This window comes from Podarcis muralis, chromosome 14, assembly GCF_964188315.1.
Source record: "Podarcis muralis chromosome 14, rPodMur119.hap1.1, whole genome shotgun sequence".
Lineage (NCBI taxonomy): Eukaryota > Metazoa > Chordata > Lepidosauria > Squamata > Lacertidae > Podarcis > Podarcis muralis.
Genome location: NC_135668.1, coordinates 37,746,936 through 37,766,050, shown reverse-complemented (window position 1 = coordinate 37,766,050; position 19,115 = coordinate 37,746,936). Strand labels below are relative to the sequence as shown.

Genomic DNA, 19,115 nt, shown 5'->3' with positions numbered 1-19,115 from the left:
GAAGCTCTCTGCAAGTGACCAAAAAACTGGCAAGAATGGGGGGAAATGGTGGGGAGGAAAAGCCCTCAGCAAGTGATCAGTTCAGATCTCTGACAAGAGTGAACTGTCCCTTAAAAAGAGAGGGAGAGAGAAACGAAGGTGTTAGAAAGAAAAAGTGGCAGCCTACACACTTCTAGCTCTGGTGTGACTATCTGCCAGAATACAGCCTGCAGTAGAAAACTGGTTCCCTACACAGTCTCTACAGGGATTTCATAAGCTAGAAATCTCAACTTCTGGAGTTTTTTGCTCCTGTCCCTTATGACACACCTTCACTGTTTCACCTAGTCACAGAAGAAGCAGCCATTAAATCAGCTCCATAGCCACAAATGTTTCTTAAGTTGTTGAAACCAGATGCATTATATGATTGAAAGCTTTAATCTATGCAGTGGGGGTGTGCTATTAAATGCTACCAAGGCTTGACAGGAGAAGTCTTGTTAGAAGAAATCTTCGCACAAAAGAAAGCAACTTGGCCCTGCGTACTATGCTACTGCAGTCTTTAAGATCCATCTCGAGGAAGGCGGCTGGACCTGATGGCATCACTGGAAAGGTGTTGAAGGGCTGTGCGGATCAGCTGGCGAGGGTCTTTACTAAGATCTTCAATAAGTCCTTAAACCAGTCTATTGTCCCACCCTGCCTGAAGTCGTCAACTATTGTCCCTCTGCCTAAAAAATCCACAATCAGTAGTTTGAATGACTACAGACCAGTTGCACTGACTCCAATCATCATGAAGTGTTTTGAGAAACTGGTGCGCCGTCACATTATTTCCTGTCTTCCATCAACTTTTGACAACTACCAGTTTGCATACAGGGCAAATAGATCCACAGAAGACGCTATCATCACCACTCTCCATGCTGCTCTGTCCCATCTGGAGCAGCCGGGGAGTTATGTGAGGCTGCTGTTTGTGGATTTTAGCTCTGCTTTTAACACTATCCTCCCCCATAGACTGGTGTCCAAGCTAGAGGCGATTGGACTCTCCAACTCCACCTGTCTCTGGGTTTTGGATTTTTTGTCAGAACGTTCTCAGAGGGTTAGAGTAGGGTCACATATGTCCACAGCCCTTAGCCTTAACACCGGCTCACCACAGGGTTGTGTGTTGAGTCCCCTGCTCTATGCTCTCTATACGTATGACTGTACAGCCATCTATTCCAGCAACAAAATCATCAAGTTTGCTGATGACACTACGGTGGTAGGGCTCATTTCAGGAGGGGATGAGTCCGCCTATCGGGACGAGGTGGAGCGGCTCTGTGTTTGGTGTGGAGAGAACAATCTGGCTCTTAATACGGCTAAGACCAAGGAATTGGTGGTGGATTACAGGAAAAAAAAGGCGGACATTCAGCCCTTGTATATCAACGGGGAACGGGTGGAGAGGGTGGCGGAATTCAGGTTTTTGGGAGTAACTATTGATCAGGGCATGACTTGGAGCGCAAATACCACTGCTCTGGTGAAGAAGGCCCAGCAGAGAATTTATTTCCTCAGACTTTTGAAGAAGAACAATCTGAGTGAGAGACTGCTGGTGTCCTTCTACCGAGGCTCCATAGAGAGCATTCTTACATACTGTATTTGTGCTTGGTTCTCCAGTTGTACAGCTAGGGAGAGGAAGGTGCTCCAGAAGGTCATAACCACAGCCCAAAGGATTATTGGTCATCCTCTCCCATCTTTGGAAGAACTGTACGGTTCCCGTTGTCTTAGGAAAGCAAACAACATCCTGCAGGATTCATCTCACCCGGGACACAGTCTGTTTGCACTACTGCCTTCTGGCAGGAGATATAGAAACATCAAGTCAAGGACAAATAGACTGAAAAACAGTTTCTATCCAAGAGCTGTGGCCTTTTTGAATGCTGTAACTCGATAGTGTGACCTGGGAGTTTGATGGGTGTTGGTGTGGGTGTGGCTGGAATGTGGTTTGTTTGGTTGTTGTTGTTGTTTTGCTTTTGTTGTTTTTAAGGGATGGCATCCAATTTCGTTGCACATGTGCAATGTTGCACTTGTGTAATGACAATAAAGAATCTATTCTATTCTATTCTATTCTATTCTGTAACCCTATACATACCTGCAAAGGTGTTGGTCCCACTGAAATGAACAGACATATACAGGATGGCACCATCAGAGTCCTACTTTGACCATATCACTCACATAGGTTCATGAGTTCATCAAAACCATAAATTAAAGTACATGACACCTAATGCCCAGGTGGCTTCCACTTCCACCGAATCACGATCAAACTTTGCATTCAAATGCAGCAATGATCTGTGATCAAACCAGCAACTCTGAACCACAAACCATGTTTGAAATAGGCTAGCAAGCCCGTATTTATGTGAGGTATGGTTGAATGTATAGTTTTATACAATATCAGGACTGAGAAAAGTTATGGCAGCTACTCCACTTTGTTCGTTTTTTTGTCAAACCGTTTGTTGTCAAACCGATAACCCTGAAGACAGGCAAGCCTACTCGGTTCCTTGATGCAGTTCGGTCTTGGTACACTTCTCCTGCAATAACAGCACAGCTCTCATCTGCTACAACTGGGTGCTGATTGGGTAAGCTACAGACCTCCCCATCTGAGGCTGTGCCAGTCTGTTCAGAGCAGCATTGTTGCTATTGCACATTCGCAGCCAAGAGATAAACATGACTAAGAGCCAGGCACAGTCTCCCTACAATATCTGCTGCACTGGGTTGCCCATGATTCAGCATTCAGGAACTCTGTACACTGCCAAGAGCAGCCAGGGCAAAAACACAAGTAACAAGCCAACAAACAATGAAGCCAAGTATCAGTGAATCTGACTCCAGATTTGGCCTTGTAATGTTAAGGGATATATCTATGACTACTACACCTTTTATTTATTTTTTACACAAGATACTGCAGTAGGAAACCAGTTTTTTCACTTCTTTTGTTTATTTTATTACTTTTTAGCACATTGTTTTTTTCTGGACTGTAATATAACTTGTTTTTTTAATAAAATAAAAAGGCAGTAGGAATGAAAGGCAAACCTTCACTTGCAGCAAATACAGCTTCTCTCTAAAGAAGGCAAGTTAGAGTTTCCACTTTTCACTGAGGTAGTAACACTGTCTCTGGGCTACACCGTTTCAGACTGCACATTCTCTGCACATAAAAAACTAGCATGCTATGGAGAAAGATTTGGCAGAATCCTTCCCCATGGCACGCTGGCTTTCTATTTGCAGGAGTATTTATGAATGCTGGAGCAGTCAGTCATGCGACAACACCCCCCCCCCCCGTCCAGTCTAAAGTGATCCAGCCCAGACACAAGGTTACTATCTCAGTGAGAACTATGCCTCAAATACAGACTAGTCTAGAGAGACAGACCAGGGTCTAAATTCCAACTAGACCATGAAACTAAGTAGCTTTGGGCTGGCATCTGTTTCTCAAGATAGCCTACCTCAAGCAGTTGTTTGTGAGGTTAAAATGGAAACTTCTGCTGCTTGAAGAAAGGATGGACCAAAATGTGATAAATCATAAAAGTGATACTTTGGACCATGACCCCAAGCCAGGGACAGAAAGGCGTTATTTCCTAGGACAAAGTATTGTACAAAAATGAGGGAAATATTTCATAGCTGAGGAGTTACAGATGAAACAGACTTGCAGAAATTCAAATCTGTTGTTTTTCCCCCTTTTCACTTAAATTCACCCACAAGAGTAAAAGTAAATTAAATCTAAATTGCTAAATTCAGTAATGCTATACTTTTCCCAAGTTTCCAGAATCCAATATGATCTATAATCAGAAATGCAAAAAAAAAAAAAAATTTAAAAAAATTCTAAGTCAATACTGTATGTGTTCCTGGTTCATCTCAGGTGCACTCGTGATCAGCATTCATAGTGCTGAAGTTTAGAGGGCAACATGACCATACATTATTAAGGAAGATAAGGAAAGCCAACATAGCAGTAAAAGGTGTGTCTTGTTCTAAAGTAGCACAGTGTTGCCAAAAAGTCTGTTTATGAAGTTATGTATGAGGAAATAGCTTGGGGCACCAGCTATACAAATAGGCAGTCTAAGAAGAAATAAACAGGCTTCTCATTTGCAACATGAGCTAGTTTATGGAAGAGTAATACACCAAATTCTCTTGGGGGGGGGTGAACAAGGAACAGATACTAGTCTAGATGTAAAGCAGCAGTGGCTGCATCAACACATGCAGCAGAATGAGGCAAGACCGAGGCAGCAGAATGGGCAGCACCAATTCTGATTGAAAGTTGCTTTAATGCTGGCCTGTGTTCGTTTTGTTAAAAATCTTTACAAGTAAGAAGCTAACGCAGCAGGGAGAAAGATTCTAACCACCCCTTTGCACACTTTACTTGTTTTCTACGCACAGGGTGTTTGTAATGTAGGAAAACATTCAGACAAGTCATTCCCTTAATTGCAGTCTTAAGTGGCACAGCCCATCCTTCCACTTTATCCTGCTGCATGTCTACATGGGAATTTGTCATCATCTCTTTATATTTCCAACAATCTCACACACACACACACACACACACACACACACACACACCCAGCTGCAACTTAAATATCACATGTGGATATTTATTGCACATATGTGCTGCTCTTCTTTGAGGACAGACGTGGCACATAGAAAGGTATTTCATATCCCACAACTCACTCTTTAGAATTTCATTGAGCCCAACTGGCTTTCAGAACCTGCTCAAGATATATTTTGGGGGAAATGTAAATGAATGAAATACATGGGAGGCAAATATATTTTCCCCCAAAGGAGTCCTTCACATTCCTAGGGTTAGGCTACACATACACACATAAGATCACCCAGCCTCACAGAGCCAAAATCCCCAGTCTCCATTAACACCCTCACACAGCAGATGATCTCATAAGATCAGGCATTATTCTTCCTCAGAATTTGTTATCAAATCGTCTCTGGAAAACTCAAAACTACAAATATGACAGTAGTTTGTCTTGTCTATTTGCAAGGAAGATGCCAAGGTTCATATGAGCCTTGCTGCCCATCATAATTATTGTAAAACTGCTCTACATCCTTTAAAAAGCACAAATCCTTTACTTTTGCCTCAACATATGTATGAAGTAGGTAATGAATATCCCAATTTTACATAAATAGTAGTGAGACTGAGAATAACTGATCAGGAATTGAACCCACTTCTTTCAGGACTACTTACTGGACCACACTGGTTCACAGCTCTGTTTATGTCCATATGTTGTGTACAAAGCTATACTCTGTTCAAGACAGACGGATGCCGCCAACAACAACTTGTTTTACAATACACTTTATGAGGTAGTTAATATAATAAAGAAACCTTGTTTCTGATCCCAGTGTTTCAATATTGCTGTCATCTCCCAACTCAAATCGTTCACTATGTTATAATTTCCTCCTTGCTGTCCTAGATTTCAGACGGTTGATATCTCTGAGAGGGCCGGTCTCAAGCTGGCGCAGAGGTAAGGTTAACTTTAGACAGAGGAAGGTGACAATTTAATTAAGAACTACCATATGCATACAAAATGGAACAGAAGGCTCCACCTACCACAAGCACACCATCTCTCACAAAAGCAAGAGAAGGCTTTTCATATTGGCAATTTCTCTCTCACACAGACAGCGAGAAATCCTAAGTACTATGGGCTGAATACAAAATAGAGTGTTACTTCATTAAAACTCAAACAGTGTATTACAAAAATAAAGACAATAGGGCAAACAAAATCCCAAATACATCTCTACCAAAACAACCAAGTGCAACTGAAACCACACCTCCTTCCAGGGTAAGGGTCATATTCAAAGCAGGGTCATATAAGGGCTCTAGGAAGGTCATTCCAACTCATAAGGGTCATAGATAGGGAGCCACAGGTTCTTCTTGGCAAAGCAAGTTACTTTCCAACAAGTCACAACATGAAAACAGGATTGATAGTATGTGGAAGCCCAATCAGTGATAACAACAACAGAGACTGGTTAGTGAGCAAACTGTTACCACCATCAATTAGTAGCAGTGCTAGGTGTGAGCAGAAGAGAAAGTGAACACCTGTGAGAGGGAAGAACATCACCAGGAGGGGAACTAGTCAGTTCCATGGGAATTCATTTAGCAGTAGCACAGGCTTTGCAACCATGGGCCCAGCAACCAACTTCTCCCTTTCTATACTAGATTTTCACACATCTTCATCCAAGTCTAGATGGCAAGTTCCTACAGAAAACCACTTCCCCACAGACATCAAACAAATAAAACCAGTTAGTGCCCAGCATACTCGATTAGTTCCTGGTTCACTTGTGAATCAGATTCAGAAAGCTCTGGAAGACTCTGCTTGCTTCTGTGATAGCCAAGATGAGCAGAATACAGGTGGATGGTTGCAAGATGAAGGACAAAGAGCCCTAGATTCCAACTAATGACTGGTGGCATGAAAACTCACTTCAATGGAAGACAAAGCTCATCCTAGCAAAACAACACTTGCTACTCTGGGAAGCAAAGGAAGAAGAAAATCCAAATTGTCCAGAACAGTACAAGATCAAAGTGAATGAGGTCTCTACAGCTCAAGCCACTGGGGTTTGTTAGGCATGGGGTGGGGCAAAGGGGTCAACCCATTATGCTGTGGAAGAACCAAATTTGACTCTGAGTAGCATAAACCACATCAGTCTATATCCAGTTAGTCCCTCTGCTACTCTTCTTTGTATCAGACTGCCCCTAAGTATTCCTCCCACATGCTGGCAGGTAAAGCAGCAAATGGAACCTCAGATTCCTCCCTTTTATGGCCAGCCACTTAAAACTTATCCAACTCAATGATGCTTGCCTGAGCTGGTTGACCCAAGGTCTTATATGTATTCCCATAGCAACACTCTGGTGCACAGACAGCACAGCTAAGGTCACCTAACAGCAAATTGTGGTGGAAGGCAAGCAGAACACAGCACACATATACAGGAGGTAGATATCGGAGAAAGTGAGAAATAATTCCACAAAACCACCCATTCTTTGGACTGTTCTATGAGACGTCTAATACAAATGGGCTTTGAATTCTGGCTGACTTTGATATTTTTGGGGCAAATTTTAGCCTTAACTCCACTGTATCAATGTATGCTGTGGACTATGGATTGAAGTCTGGTCTTAACTAGAAAGTAGTAAAGGACATCCCAGTTATATTTTATAATAATGTTAATTTATTACTTATACCCTGCCCCTCTGGCTGGGTTTCCCCAGCCACTCTGAAAAGTTTTGGCTAATGCTGCTTACAGCAGGCTTGCCTTTAGTCATCAGCCTTATCCAAACTTCTGTATCTACTATGCGGTTCCTCCCACTACATCATCTACATATTTTCAATTAACCCAAGCTTGTTTTATTATGCCATCATTTTAAAATGGTTCAATAAAAAGCATCCTCTTATCTTTTTTGCATGTCTCACTCTAGGTATACCAACAACCACAACCAAATTAGAGATCTGCTGCTTGAGATACCCTAAATATGAACTTTTTGTCTTCTTGGATCTCTTTTTCAAAAGTCATCATGTACAGTGGTACCTCGGGTTAAGTACTTAATTCATTCCGGAGGTCCATTCTTAACCTGAAACTGTTCTTAACCTGAAGCACCACTTTAGCTAATGGGGCCTCCCGCTGCCGCTGCGCTGCCGGAGCACAATTTCTGTTCTCATCCTGAAGCAAAGTTCTTAACCTGAGGCACTATTTCTGGGTTAGCGGAGTCTGTAACCTGAAGCGTATGTAACCCAAGGTACCACTGTATATAAAATATGGGTGCAGAGTTGTGTAACCAATGCAATTAATGGCAAACATCAGATTATATGCCATGAGACTCAGAAAGGTTCGTGCAAAACACAGTTATGTCTAAACCTTGATCTAGATATTATTCGTGGAGTCCAAAGAGAAGAAAAGTACTAGAAATTCAAGGTGATACAAAACAGGCCTTCCTCTCATCCCAAATTCATTATTCAGATTCATTTTTTAAAAAATTGCGACCAACCCTTGCCCAGAAGTTCTTAGTAGGTACAGCCATTTTACAAGGATCATGGTCTCAAAGTAGCCTCAAGCTAACGCAACTCCGAACAATCATCCACATCGCCAAACATATGTTTCCCTATAAGCAACTGCTGATGTTTTTCAGAGGAAAAAAAATTATTTGAAAAGTTCATTAGTAACAATGAATGGATGCCAACTACAAAATGGAAAGTTTGACCATTTCAAAATGTTTAGTTTTGTTTACTAAATAAAACAAATATTTCCAAGCAATTTGGATGTTTGTATGTTTTCATGAATGTGTGCACTCTTATGTAAACTTTCACCTAATGTATGCAGTATCTAGTTGAGACACCTGTATTGCAGGGGGTTGAACTAGATGGCCCTCAGGGGTCCCTTCCAACTCTACTATTCTATGACTCTGCTAAACTAGACCACTCTACAGGGTGTCACAAAAATGTTCAATGTAAATTGATTTTTTTTGGATGCAAATTACCCAAACTTGCACAGGGTTCCCCCCCCCCCCAGAAAACCCACATTCCTGGCAGCTTCCTAAAGAATGACAACGATGTGTGGGTGTGGGTGCATTTGTGAGAGAAAGTGCCAAGGCCAGCAGGAAGAACAGCTGGCTCCTTCATCAATGAGCCACAGGGCTGCTAGTTCTTAGAACCACCACTATGGCAGAATGCTTCATTTCATCTGGAGCATGCCTTCTGTCCCTTCCCAAGAGTTCAGGAGGACAATATATAGCAGGTGTGGGTTTTCCTTGTCACCGCCACATTGTTCACTTTTCAGAAATGTCTTCTCAAAGATTGAAAAAGAGCAGAACTACCAGCAATTCCTAGTAATTGAAGGCTTGATATCAAGTGAGTAGTGAATGTGTAAATCCATTTTAGAAGAAAACCACATTTGTGGCTTTTCGAAGAATAATAGAACTGTAGAGTCAGAAGGGACCCTGAGGGTCATTTAGTCAAATTCCTTGCAATGCAGGAATCTTCTGCCCAACGTGGGGCTCGAACCCATGACCCTGAGATTAAGCAATCATGTCACAGTTAGTTTCTGATGCACTGAGTTACAAATCAATAAATAAGAAGGGGAGTGACAATTTAGACTAGATACAAGAGTTTAATTTTAATTTCCCAAACACTCTGTGTACAAGGTAGCTAATGCTACCTTGTTCTTCTGGTGTGTACTCCTGTTATGATACAGAACTTCATTCTGTATTTCTAATCTGTTTAAAAGTGCTTCCCAGAGGAAAGCAGTAAGCATTTTAAAGTCCAGTCACATGCAGCTGTAACGAAGCTACACCCCTCCAAAACAGTAGAATTAGCTTGCCTCTGCTTCCCAGAGACAAGTATTTCCTTTATGGAAAGACTGCTACCCCATCTCCACTGCAAACAGCAAACTCCCCTCTCTTGACTCAGCAAGCTGCATCTAGCTACAAGGTCTGTACTTGCTATCTGCTAGTAGTAAAGTGTTTTTTCAACCTGTATTTGCAAGTTGCAAAAGACACAAATGGAGAAGAACTCAAAAGCCAGATTCCTATCAATGTTTGTTCAACTATTGTTTTAAAGATGGGAGTCCAGAGAAATAGAAGAGTGCAAGGGAACAAGTTACTCTCCCTTCCCCATGCCCTCTCTTGTCTTCTTTCAAATGAATAATACTTAGCACACTTACATAGGGACTGATATCTTAAAAGTGCTGTACTTACAGATCAGCTAGTTAATGTGTCACTTGGCAGAGTATTTATAAAGATTTACCTTCCTTGTAAACCTTATTTAATGGGGGCGGACAGATTTTTCAGCAGCAAGAGAATAGGGTGGAGAAGCCTGTTATCTTTTGGAGAGATAAGGCCTAGGCTAGCCTGGTAATTAGATGGGAGACTACAATAAGTCTGAGGCTTTAGCTGGAATGCTGCTCTCTGGACAAGGTGAGCCTTCAGGAAATGTGTTGTCTGAAAACTAGTACTGTATGGTGTATAAGTGTCTCAATTATTAGATTATAAATTCACATTTCAGATATCAGATCAGCCCCAGGCAGTAGTCCCAGGTAAGCCACAATCTCTTAAGCTTCAGTTCTCCTTCTCCAATACTGTACAATGTCACAGGGTTATTGTAAAGCTTATTAGACTAAGAATAATTTGAAAGATCCTGTAAAAAAAAACAAATGAAAATGCAGAAAGAACACAAACCCCTGAAAATGCCCGGATGTCCATTGGAAGGAACCCATGAAACAGTCTGAAGGCAAATGATACGGCTACTTGGTGAAACTAAGCAAGCATGTCTGGTTTGTGACTGGAAAACTCATTTTTTAAAACTTAATTGTTCTAAGGTTTTATTGCTGTAACCCCCCCCCCCGTGTGTGTGTCAGAGAGAGAAAGAGAGAGAGAGAGAAATCAACATACAGATATTCAAACAAACAAACAAAATATTCAATAAAATGGATATTCAAATAAATAGTCAAAACAGAAGAAACAAAACAGCAAAAAAAAAAGCACACACATTTAAAAGGCTGTAGAATATTAATCCACCAAAGGCATGGCTGAAGAGGAATGTTTTTGCCTGGTGCCTAAAAATATATAATGACAGTGCCAGACAAACCCCCCTGGGGAGAGCATTCCATAAATGGGGGGTCACTGCAGAAAAGGCCCATTATTGTGCTGTCACCCTGCAGACCTCACATGGAGGCGGCACTTGAAGAAGGGCCCCAAATGATGTTCACAATGTCCAAGTCGGTTCCTATCAGGAGAGTTGGTCCTTGAGGTACTGCGGTTCTGAGCTATTTAAGGCTTCATAGGTCAAAACCAGCATTTTGAATTAGGCCCTGAAACTAATTGGCAGCCACTGCAGTCGGGCCAGGATTGATGTAATATGCTCAAACTGTCCTTCCCCAGGGAGCAACCTGGCCACCAAATTCTGCACCAGCTGGAGATTCCGAACCATCTTCAGCAGTCGTCCTACATATAATGTGTTACAGTAATATAACCAAAAGGTTACCAGAACATAGATAACAAAAGTTAGACTAACCCTGTCCAGAAAGGGGCACAGCTGTGCCACCAGCTGAAGTTGATGAAAGGAACACCATGCTGCTGAGGCCACCTGAGCTTCAAGGAGTACGCCCAAGCTACGTATCCGCTCCTTCAGAGGTAGTGTAACCCAATCAAGAGCAGGCAACCTCTCATTCACCTGATCTAGGGAACCACTCACTAACAGTGTCTTAGTCTTATCTGGACTGAGCGTCAGTTTTTTGGCTCTCATCCAGTCCATTACCTAGATAAGACAACCGCCTGGCACATTCATTCAGGTCCTGGCAGATGTTGTTTCAAAGATGGGTAACATCAGGTGTCTTCAGAATATTCCTGGGACCACAATAGTGCTTTGTTTAAATACAAATTTACTTTAAACCAAATGTGAATGAAAGAAACATGGTTTTATTGTCAGCAGCTGTTTCTGAATAACACTAAGCTATGGCCTCAGATGCAGAAGGCTACAGGCTCAATTTCTCACATCTCCAGTTAAAGAAAAGAGCTTTGCTGCTTTGTAAGTAGAACTGGACTAGATGGATCACTGGTCCATTTTTGTACAAAGTAGTTCCATGCAGGGAAACATCTAGAACTGGGCTAAACAGCTGCAAAAAGAACAAACTATTTCATTGAAATGGCTTCATAGCCACTTGGATACAAAAAAGGGCAATGTGATCTGAGGGTAGAATTTTTCAGGTTTCTGTTTTCAAAAAACCATCGACTACAAACATCTTCCACACACATACCCTTCAGCAGCTTCCCAGATAATGGAAAAGCCTCCCAGGCTTAAAGCCAAATACTAGCACTAAGAACCAGTTAACTGGGAAAGCCACCATCTCCCTTCTGCCAAATCAGAACAGCTTCCCAATCACCGAAGTTATGTTAGCTAGATTTAAAGCAGAAAGCATACACTGCCCCTGAGCCAGACATCAACTTGCCTGCCCTTCTAATTACATCAATATAAATGCATTATCTTTGCTGTCAAAGTTTGGCTTTCACTAAAATAGCAGCAGACTTGTGCAATGCAAAACTCAAAGGCGGGACTGCAATCTAGAAATCCTTTCTTCAGGCCAATTGCAATCTGGATCCTACTCTGTTCCCCACAAGCCTCTTCAGTCTCACACTGATTTCGGAAGAAAAGCCTCTGTGTGTCTAACAGAACAATAGCAATACGAGAAGCAATAATAATGCACAGCTACTCCTTTCCATTCTTTTCCTGTGTCAGGAAAGAGCACTTCAGCACTTGGTATTTCCCTTCATTGAAGCTTCAATGAATGGGAGACTGGAGAAAGCAAGTCTACATCCTCTCTCCTTTTGTCTCCTTAACGGTAGCCTAACCATCAAGCAAATGATAGTGAATGCAGGTAAAAACAAATATTCTTCTTAGAAGGGATTAGCTACCCAGGAACCAGCCCCACTATGAGGCTAGCATACCAAGATATATTAGATATAAAGCTAGCCTGAAAACAGCAAGTCACAGGTCAGGACAACACAGGAAAAGCTTATTGGGATCTCAATGAAAAGGTCTGTTTAAGGGCAACCAGGAACCCCAGCCTTGCTAACTAACTACAAGCAGGTAGGGCCAATTCACAGAGGTTTTACTATTTATTTGTATTCCACACTTCAATGAGGCGAGACGATCTCTCCCTTTGATGAAAGCAACCCTTAGCACTGGTACTTTATGGCAATCAGTTTTAGCTTATAATTTTTAACTGCTGCCTCCTGCATCGTTTTTGCTGCATTAACAGCACCAAAGTGACCTATCCAGGGTGCAAGCCTGGGCGGTGTGTATGGAGGTCTTGGGCCGCACACAGGACAAGACCCCCCCCCTACTTGGCATCACTGATGTGGTCCAAAGGAAATGAAAACAATACATTTTGCACCAGTTTGGCCAGAAGGAAGCATACCCCGCTCAATAACGCCATGGTGCACCTGCAGCAGCACAACCTTCATCTGCCCCAGAGCTGCAACAAAACATGGCTCTTCCATATTGGTATTTACAGCCACAGCAGGTAGTATAACTCTCCAACAGTTTGGCTTCACCCCCAAAGGCAAACTCTTCCATTGTCTCACGAGACAGACAGACGTCAACCAACCACAATCCAAAGGAAAACTGGCTTCCAGACAGGTAGCAGCACTTGAAATTCCAAATAAAATGAAAAGCAAAAGGTTTCTTGGAGAACAGGGTTATCCACAGGCCTGGGTCCAGCTATAATGGAGAGGTGCCTGGCTACTACTACCCTTCCCTTTGATGACCGCAGTGATGTCAGCGGATATCTGAAATGAAGAGACTCTCAACGAATCTGGATCTTAGGCATCATGGAGTTCTGACCTACTTTACCTACACACCTGTCAGCAACAGCAAGAGTGACAAAGTGGCTAAAAACCTGAACTAGAAATGGAGAAACCTACGTTCAAATCTCTACTCAGCCATAAAGTCCACTGAGTGAACTTGGGACAATCACCTCCTCTTTTATCCTCTATGAAACTCTATGAAGTACGTTAGGATATTAAATAATCAAATATGCCACCTAGAGCTCTTTGAAGGAGGGATAGCAATAAGGTATGAAAGGGGAAGAGGGACGAGACACCAACAATTTCTTCCTTTCAGTGCCACAACAAGAGTTCAAGCACATTATGGCATTTCCATACATAGAATTGTAGAGTTGGAAGGGACCACAAGGGTCATCTAGTACAACCCCCGGCAATGGAGGGATCTTTTTGCCCAACATGTGAGTCTTTCTTGCATTATGTAAGAATCTGATAAATTGGGAGAGAACTCAAAAAGAAAACAAAATGTTCAGTGCATCCAAAGTACAAATCACATTTATACAAGGAACTAATTTAACCTCAGATGTGGAATGCCCTTTGAAGTCCATTGTCCAGGCTCTGAATCTACCCAAATGGCACAGTTGCTTGTTGTTCAATGTAAGCAATCTAAAAAGGAAACTGAATGGAGAAGCTGGAGCTCTTTCCATCTCTAAAAGGTCCCTGACCACTTCAAGCCCAGCTTGCTTCCCTTTTCGTAACAAGTCAGTATTTTAATTTACTTCCAAATAAGCAAGCTTAGGATCAAAGCTCCACCGTGTTAATGGGGCTTATTCTGAATTTAGGCTGCATAGTTAACTAAGCTTAGTACAAATGATACTTAAAGCTTAAACACAGCTTAGGCACTAGATATGTTTCATGGGTCTATGAAATGTTTTTTTGCCAGTTCAGGGTTACATCTTCTGTACTCCCTATTTAAAAGAAAATACCAGGGAGTGGGAGAATAATAATAAAGAATGAATGAATCACAATGAAAACATTCTTCCTATATAATTCAACAAGAAATCAGGCTATGCTGGCGATTAAACCGCTAGCCCAGAATTGGAGAGAAACAGGGTAGACTTTGTCCAAAGACAAAACAACAAGACAAAAAGAGTTGAAGACCTTCATGCTCCCTTCCAACTCTACAATTCTATAGGAAAATATCCAGGTGTACTATGAGTAGAAGTGTCAGAAAAGGAACTAAGACAGAATCAAAGATTTCAAGTCATTTTTAAGAAACAAAACAAAACAAAATTCTCACAAAGCAAAACCCGTTATACAATACTGTATATGCTACAACCAGACACACAATCAATAAATGGTGAAGGGCCAGGTTTTAAATTTCCAAAGCAAGAGAAATGGAGGACAAAGAGGAAGCACAGTATTCTACTATAATGCCCAAGATGCAGCATTCACTACACCCATAACTATGCTGACACTATGTGAGCACCACCACAAATCAGGATGGCGCCACAACAACACATGGGCACCGCCTCACTGCTGCAGGGCTCTTGTAATGTTTGTTTTTATTTAGAAGAGAACAGACACGTCAGACTAAACGCTAGGTTTCATGGTATAGGTACATCCATTCATCACATTTGTATCCTGCACTTCCTCGTAAGAGCTCAGGGCAAGTCACATATATTTATCCCTTTTTGCCCTAACAACAATTCTGTGAAGTAAGTAAAGCTCAGAAACAGTGATTATGCTTAAGGAGACACATTGAGCATCGTCAAAGAGCAGTGATGTGATCTCAAGAGTTCCCGCTCAGCAGTTGAATGCTGTCCACTATGTAACTTTGGCTCAAGTTCACCAGAACTCATCTTGAACTATGTAATCACTGGTGCTTTTGGATTTCCACCCCACTACCCACCACGCGCCATTTATGGCTACCTGCATATTTTCTTCATGACACAGACATTCACTGTTCCTTTTCATTACTGGAAAGCCAAAAAAAATGCATTTTGAAAAAACACACAACTGAACAAACACAGTGCCTTTGTTTACACAGCACACTAAAGCAGCTTTGTATGTAGGGGTGCATTAATATTCAGTGAAATATATTGAAGGTTTACACTGATCACAACCTTGAACCCCCCTGCAAAAAGCCTACCCAACAAACTTCTCATAATGCACCATTACCACATATCTGAACAATATTCTGCAATACTAGCTGTAGGAACAACCAAGGTAAACCAGAATTTGTTTAAATACAGATTGTTGTCAGTGTTAGAAAATAGCCAGGTGTGTTTTGCGACTGGCGCAGGTCCAATTGTGACTATGTGGAGATCTCTGGCCACCAGGTTGGCGACTGGGGAAAGCAAAATGTCACTTAGAGAACGATCTGAAAGATTTTCCTTGAAGCTTGATTTTTTTTATTCTAGATTGTTTTGTTAGATGTTTTAACCACTTTGAGATTCGTTCTTTAAAATACAAAGTGGTATAGAAATGAAAACAGTAACAACGACAACAAACCCCACTAACGGAACAAACAGCGCCTAGGCATGCCATTGTGGTGACCATAACCTAGGCTCAAGGTGCAATTTGCTGATTAGATTATATATCTGAGTTTCTAACACTGATTGTTGTACTGTGGTAGCATGTGAGAATACTAAAACTGACATTAGAAATCAGCATATCACCCACCCACTAAAATTCAGGCATAAAAGACAACAGGTCAGGGATAACAAGGCATTTCCACCAACTGCGGATTCCAGACCAGAAACCTAAACTTCATTCATTCAACCAGAGACATTGTCCCCTGTCCAGCACAAGGACACGGGACCAAGAATCTTATATTGCACTTCTGGCTCTGCCACTGAGTCACTGTTTGACCTTAGACCAAAACACTACTTCAATCCCGTGCATCTGTTTCCCTGTCTTATTGGCACCAGCAACACTTCCTTGCCTCAAAGCAGGATTTCTCCTGTTTGAGAAATGCACAGTTCTTCAGAAGAAACTATGGTTAACACTGTTGTGGTACAATTAATAAAATTCATTAAAGAGTAGAGCAAGGATTCAGTGCAACCCTCAAAAGTGCCTGCCTTCTAATTTATAAGATGTTTTGAAAACAAATATATACAGTCATCAACTCCAAGAGTCTTCAAAAGGATAGGCATAAAAAAACCAAATCACTGAGAACACTTTACACAAAGACATTCACAGACATCCTAGACAACCAAGTGCATATTTAGATATGTTTGCATCTTACTGCTTCCAAGTGCTTTTTATTCCAAGGCTTATTTGGGTGATTAAAACATGCTGATTTCCCAATGTTCTAGGGCAACTTCTTTTTTAAAAATTTAAAGATTGACATGCATTCATATTTTCCTAGAAAACCACACTCTACTCAGCATTACTCACATATATAATGCATAAGAAATTCTACAGGAACCACTTCCCCCTCTGACTTTTTGTCCATCGATCTCATGTTTTGTGCCCCTATAACAGTACAGGAACTCCAACATGGATAAGCTCAATGGGGGTAGGGAGGAGAAAGTAAAACTCATTTTCATTATTGTGACGCCACACGGCATTTTTAAAGAAACCACCTTCTATGCTTCAAACTGTTATCCAGGGGTTAGTGTTTGAGTCAAAGAGGGCAGCAAAGAGGGGAGAATCTCTCCAAGATATGACTAGTTCAAACAGGATTGTTATTTATTTAAAATTACACTGCTTAATATAAAAGCCTCTCAATTGTTTACTTGAAGATTAACAATAATGCAAGAACATTCAATAACATTTCTTAAAAACTAGATACAAAGTGCAACTGTATATCACTAATAACATTGAGTAGCTGAGGTCAGGCATGAGCCAAAGCGCATCGCTAGTTAGGAGTTCCCTCACCATTGCACTCCCATGGTTGTCTAGAAAGGTGGGCAGGAGGGCGAGAAAGTCTCGCAGCATTTCAAAACTTCCCAGGCACTCCACAAGCAACATACAGAAGACCTGCGGAAGCACATCCCTCACTTGATGAGGAATACCCCGAAAGGTTGGAAGCAGTGGGAGATATGATGCACACTGCATTGGAGCAGAGAAGAACTGAGAACTAGGTGCACATCAGAATGGGACTAGGAAGGGGACCGGTCCCTCGAGAAGTTAATGCTTGCTCTCCAAGGCTCTGGAACAGTCTCTCAGATCAAACCGAAAAATGCTTCCTCAGGCACCCTCAACCAGTTAAGGAGGCCCTTGACTCCTGGACAAAACTGCCATCTCCAAAGTGGTCCGTAACTATGGAACAACCTCCCAAGAGAAATTCTTCTGACCCAACCCTCTTAATAAGTTTTAATTTGATCAGACGGTTTTTTAATACGTAACTTCCAATGTTATGTTTTTCATCTGTGAATTCTGAAATAGTTTTTACAACAATGTTTGTGTCTGCACTTGTTCTTGTGGTTTTCATGATGACGTTTTAACTATTTGTCTGCTTTTTATTGTTAGCATTGCATTTTAAAAGCAAAAGAAAAAATCTTGTGAGCCTTTCTCCACCTCAAATTTGATGATGATGATGTTGATGATGATTAGTTTTAAGAGGCAGGATATAAATATTAAAACAAGCAAAGCAAACAGAGAAGCAGCAGCAGCCTCTGGGCCAAAAGGGGCGTGAGCTCACATTCAGTCTCAACCTCAGTGGTGGTGGTGTGCCCTCTGCTGTGAGCTATTTATTCATTTTCTTCCATTTATATCCTGTCTTTCTTCTATCATGAAACCCAAGGCGGCATACATGTGGCTTTCCAGGCAGTCTCCAATCCAGGGACTAAACAGACCCAGAAGATTAGTTCCATTATTTTTGTTTTGTATTTGAAATTCATATAGTGTTCCACAACATCAGGGCTCGTTTGAGCACCTTCGGCTTCTAAACTGGTGTTTTAATTTTGGGGGTGTGACAGGCTTTATCTTTGCTGTTACCCATGTTGCTTTTCATTTCACAGTGCATGCCTGACATTCGTTTTTTTATAATTACTGCATGCCAATTATGACAAAACATGTTACATGATGGGGTGGTCCACAAATACTGTTCAGCCAGTGCAGCGAAGCAGTTAATAGCATTATATAGACTATGACATGGGAGAACAGGGTTCAAATGCCGCCGCCCCCACCCCCCAACTCTGTCAGGAAGCTCGCTGCATGACCTTGAGCCAGTCAGTACCTCTGCCTTAGCCTACCTCACAGGGTTGTTGTGAAGATAAAATTGAGGGGGTGGGTGGGTTAGAACCATGCAGGCCACCTTCAGCTCCTTGACAAAAAGGCGGGGATAGCAATGTAATAATAAAAATGAACAAAACCCAACAGATACAGCTTACAACAAAATAAATGAATGAACCAAGAACAGAAGTGGGGCTGAGGGGGGAGAGCGGATATCCCTCTTAGGGAGATTATTATGGAGAAGGAACGAGGAAGCTTTTATTTTTATTCGTGTGTGTTTGACTATCTCTCGCCTCATTAAAAAAAAAAAAATAGGGAAGGGGCGACTCACCTAGCCCACCACCACACGCCCCCCCTCCAGTACGCGCACGCGCGCCTCCCCCTCACCGGGGGCGCGCCTTCCCTTCCCCCACATTCTCTGCCCCCCCCCCCCTCACTCTCTCTCGCGCGCTCTTTGGCGTTCTCTCCCTCCCTCCCCCTCCCCCCCCCCGCGAGGGTCGCGCGCTCAGACTGACCGTTGCTGAGGGACGCCCCGGCGGCGGCGGCGGCTTCAACGACTGTTTGCTGGCTGGGCGGCAGGCTGACCGGTTTCCTTTCTCTCCCGTTCTCCTCAGCCCCGTCTCCGCACTACTCACCGCCACTATTACCACCTACCCCGCCTTGGGCGGCCGAGTAACTTTGACCC

General features: G+C 42.2%; 1 protein-coding gene across 2 annotated transcripts in view; it reads right to left on the bottom strand.

The window, feature by feature from the left end:
- The window catches only part of CAPN15 (calpain 15), a 95,603-nt gene extending 76,519 nt beyond the window's left edge, over positions 1–19,084 (bottom strand). For both annotated transcript variants that reach the window (XM_028705650.2, XM_077918431.1), the window contains exon 1: positions 18,946–19,084. The gene's annotated coding sequence lies outside the window, so the exon portion shown is untranslated. The remainder of the gene's footprint in view (positions 1–18,945) is intronic.
- Positions 19,085–19,115: the final 31 nt, after the last annotated feature.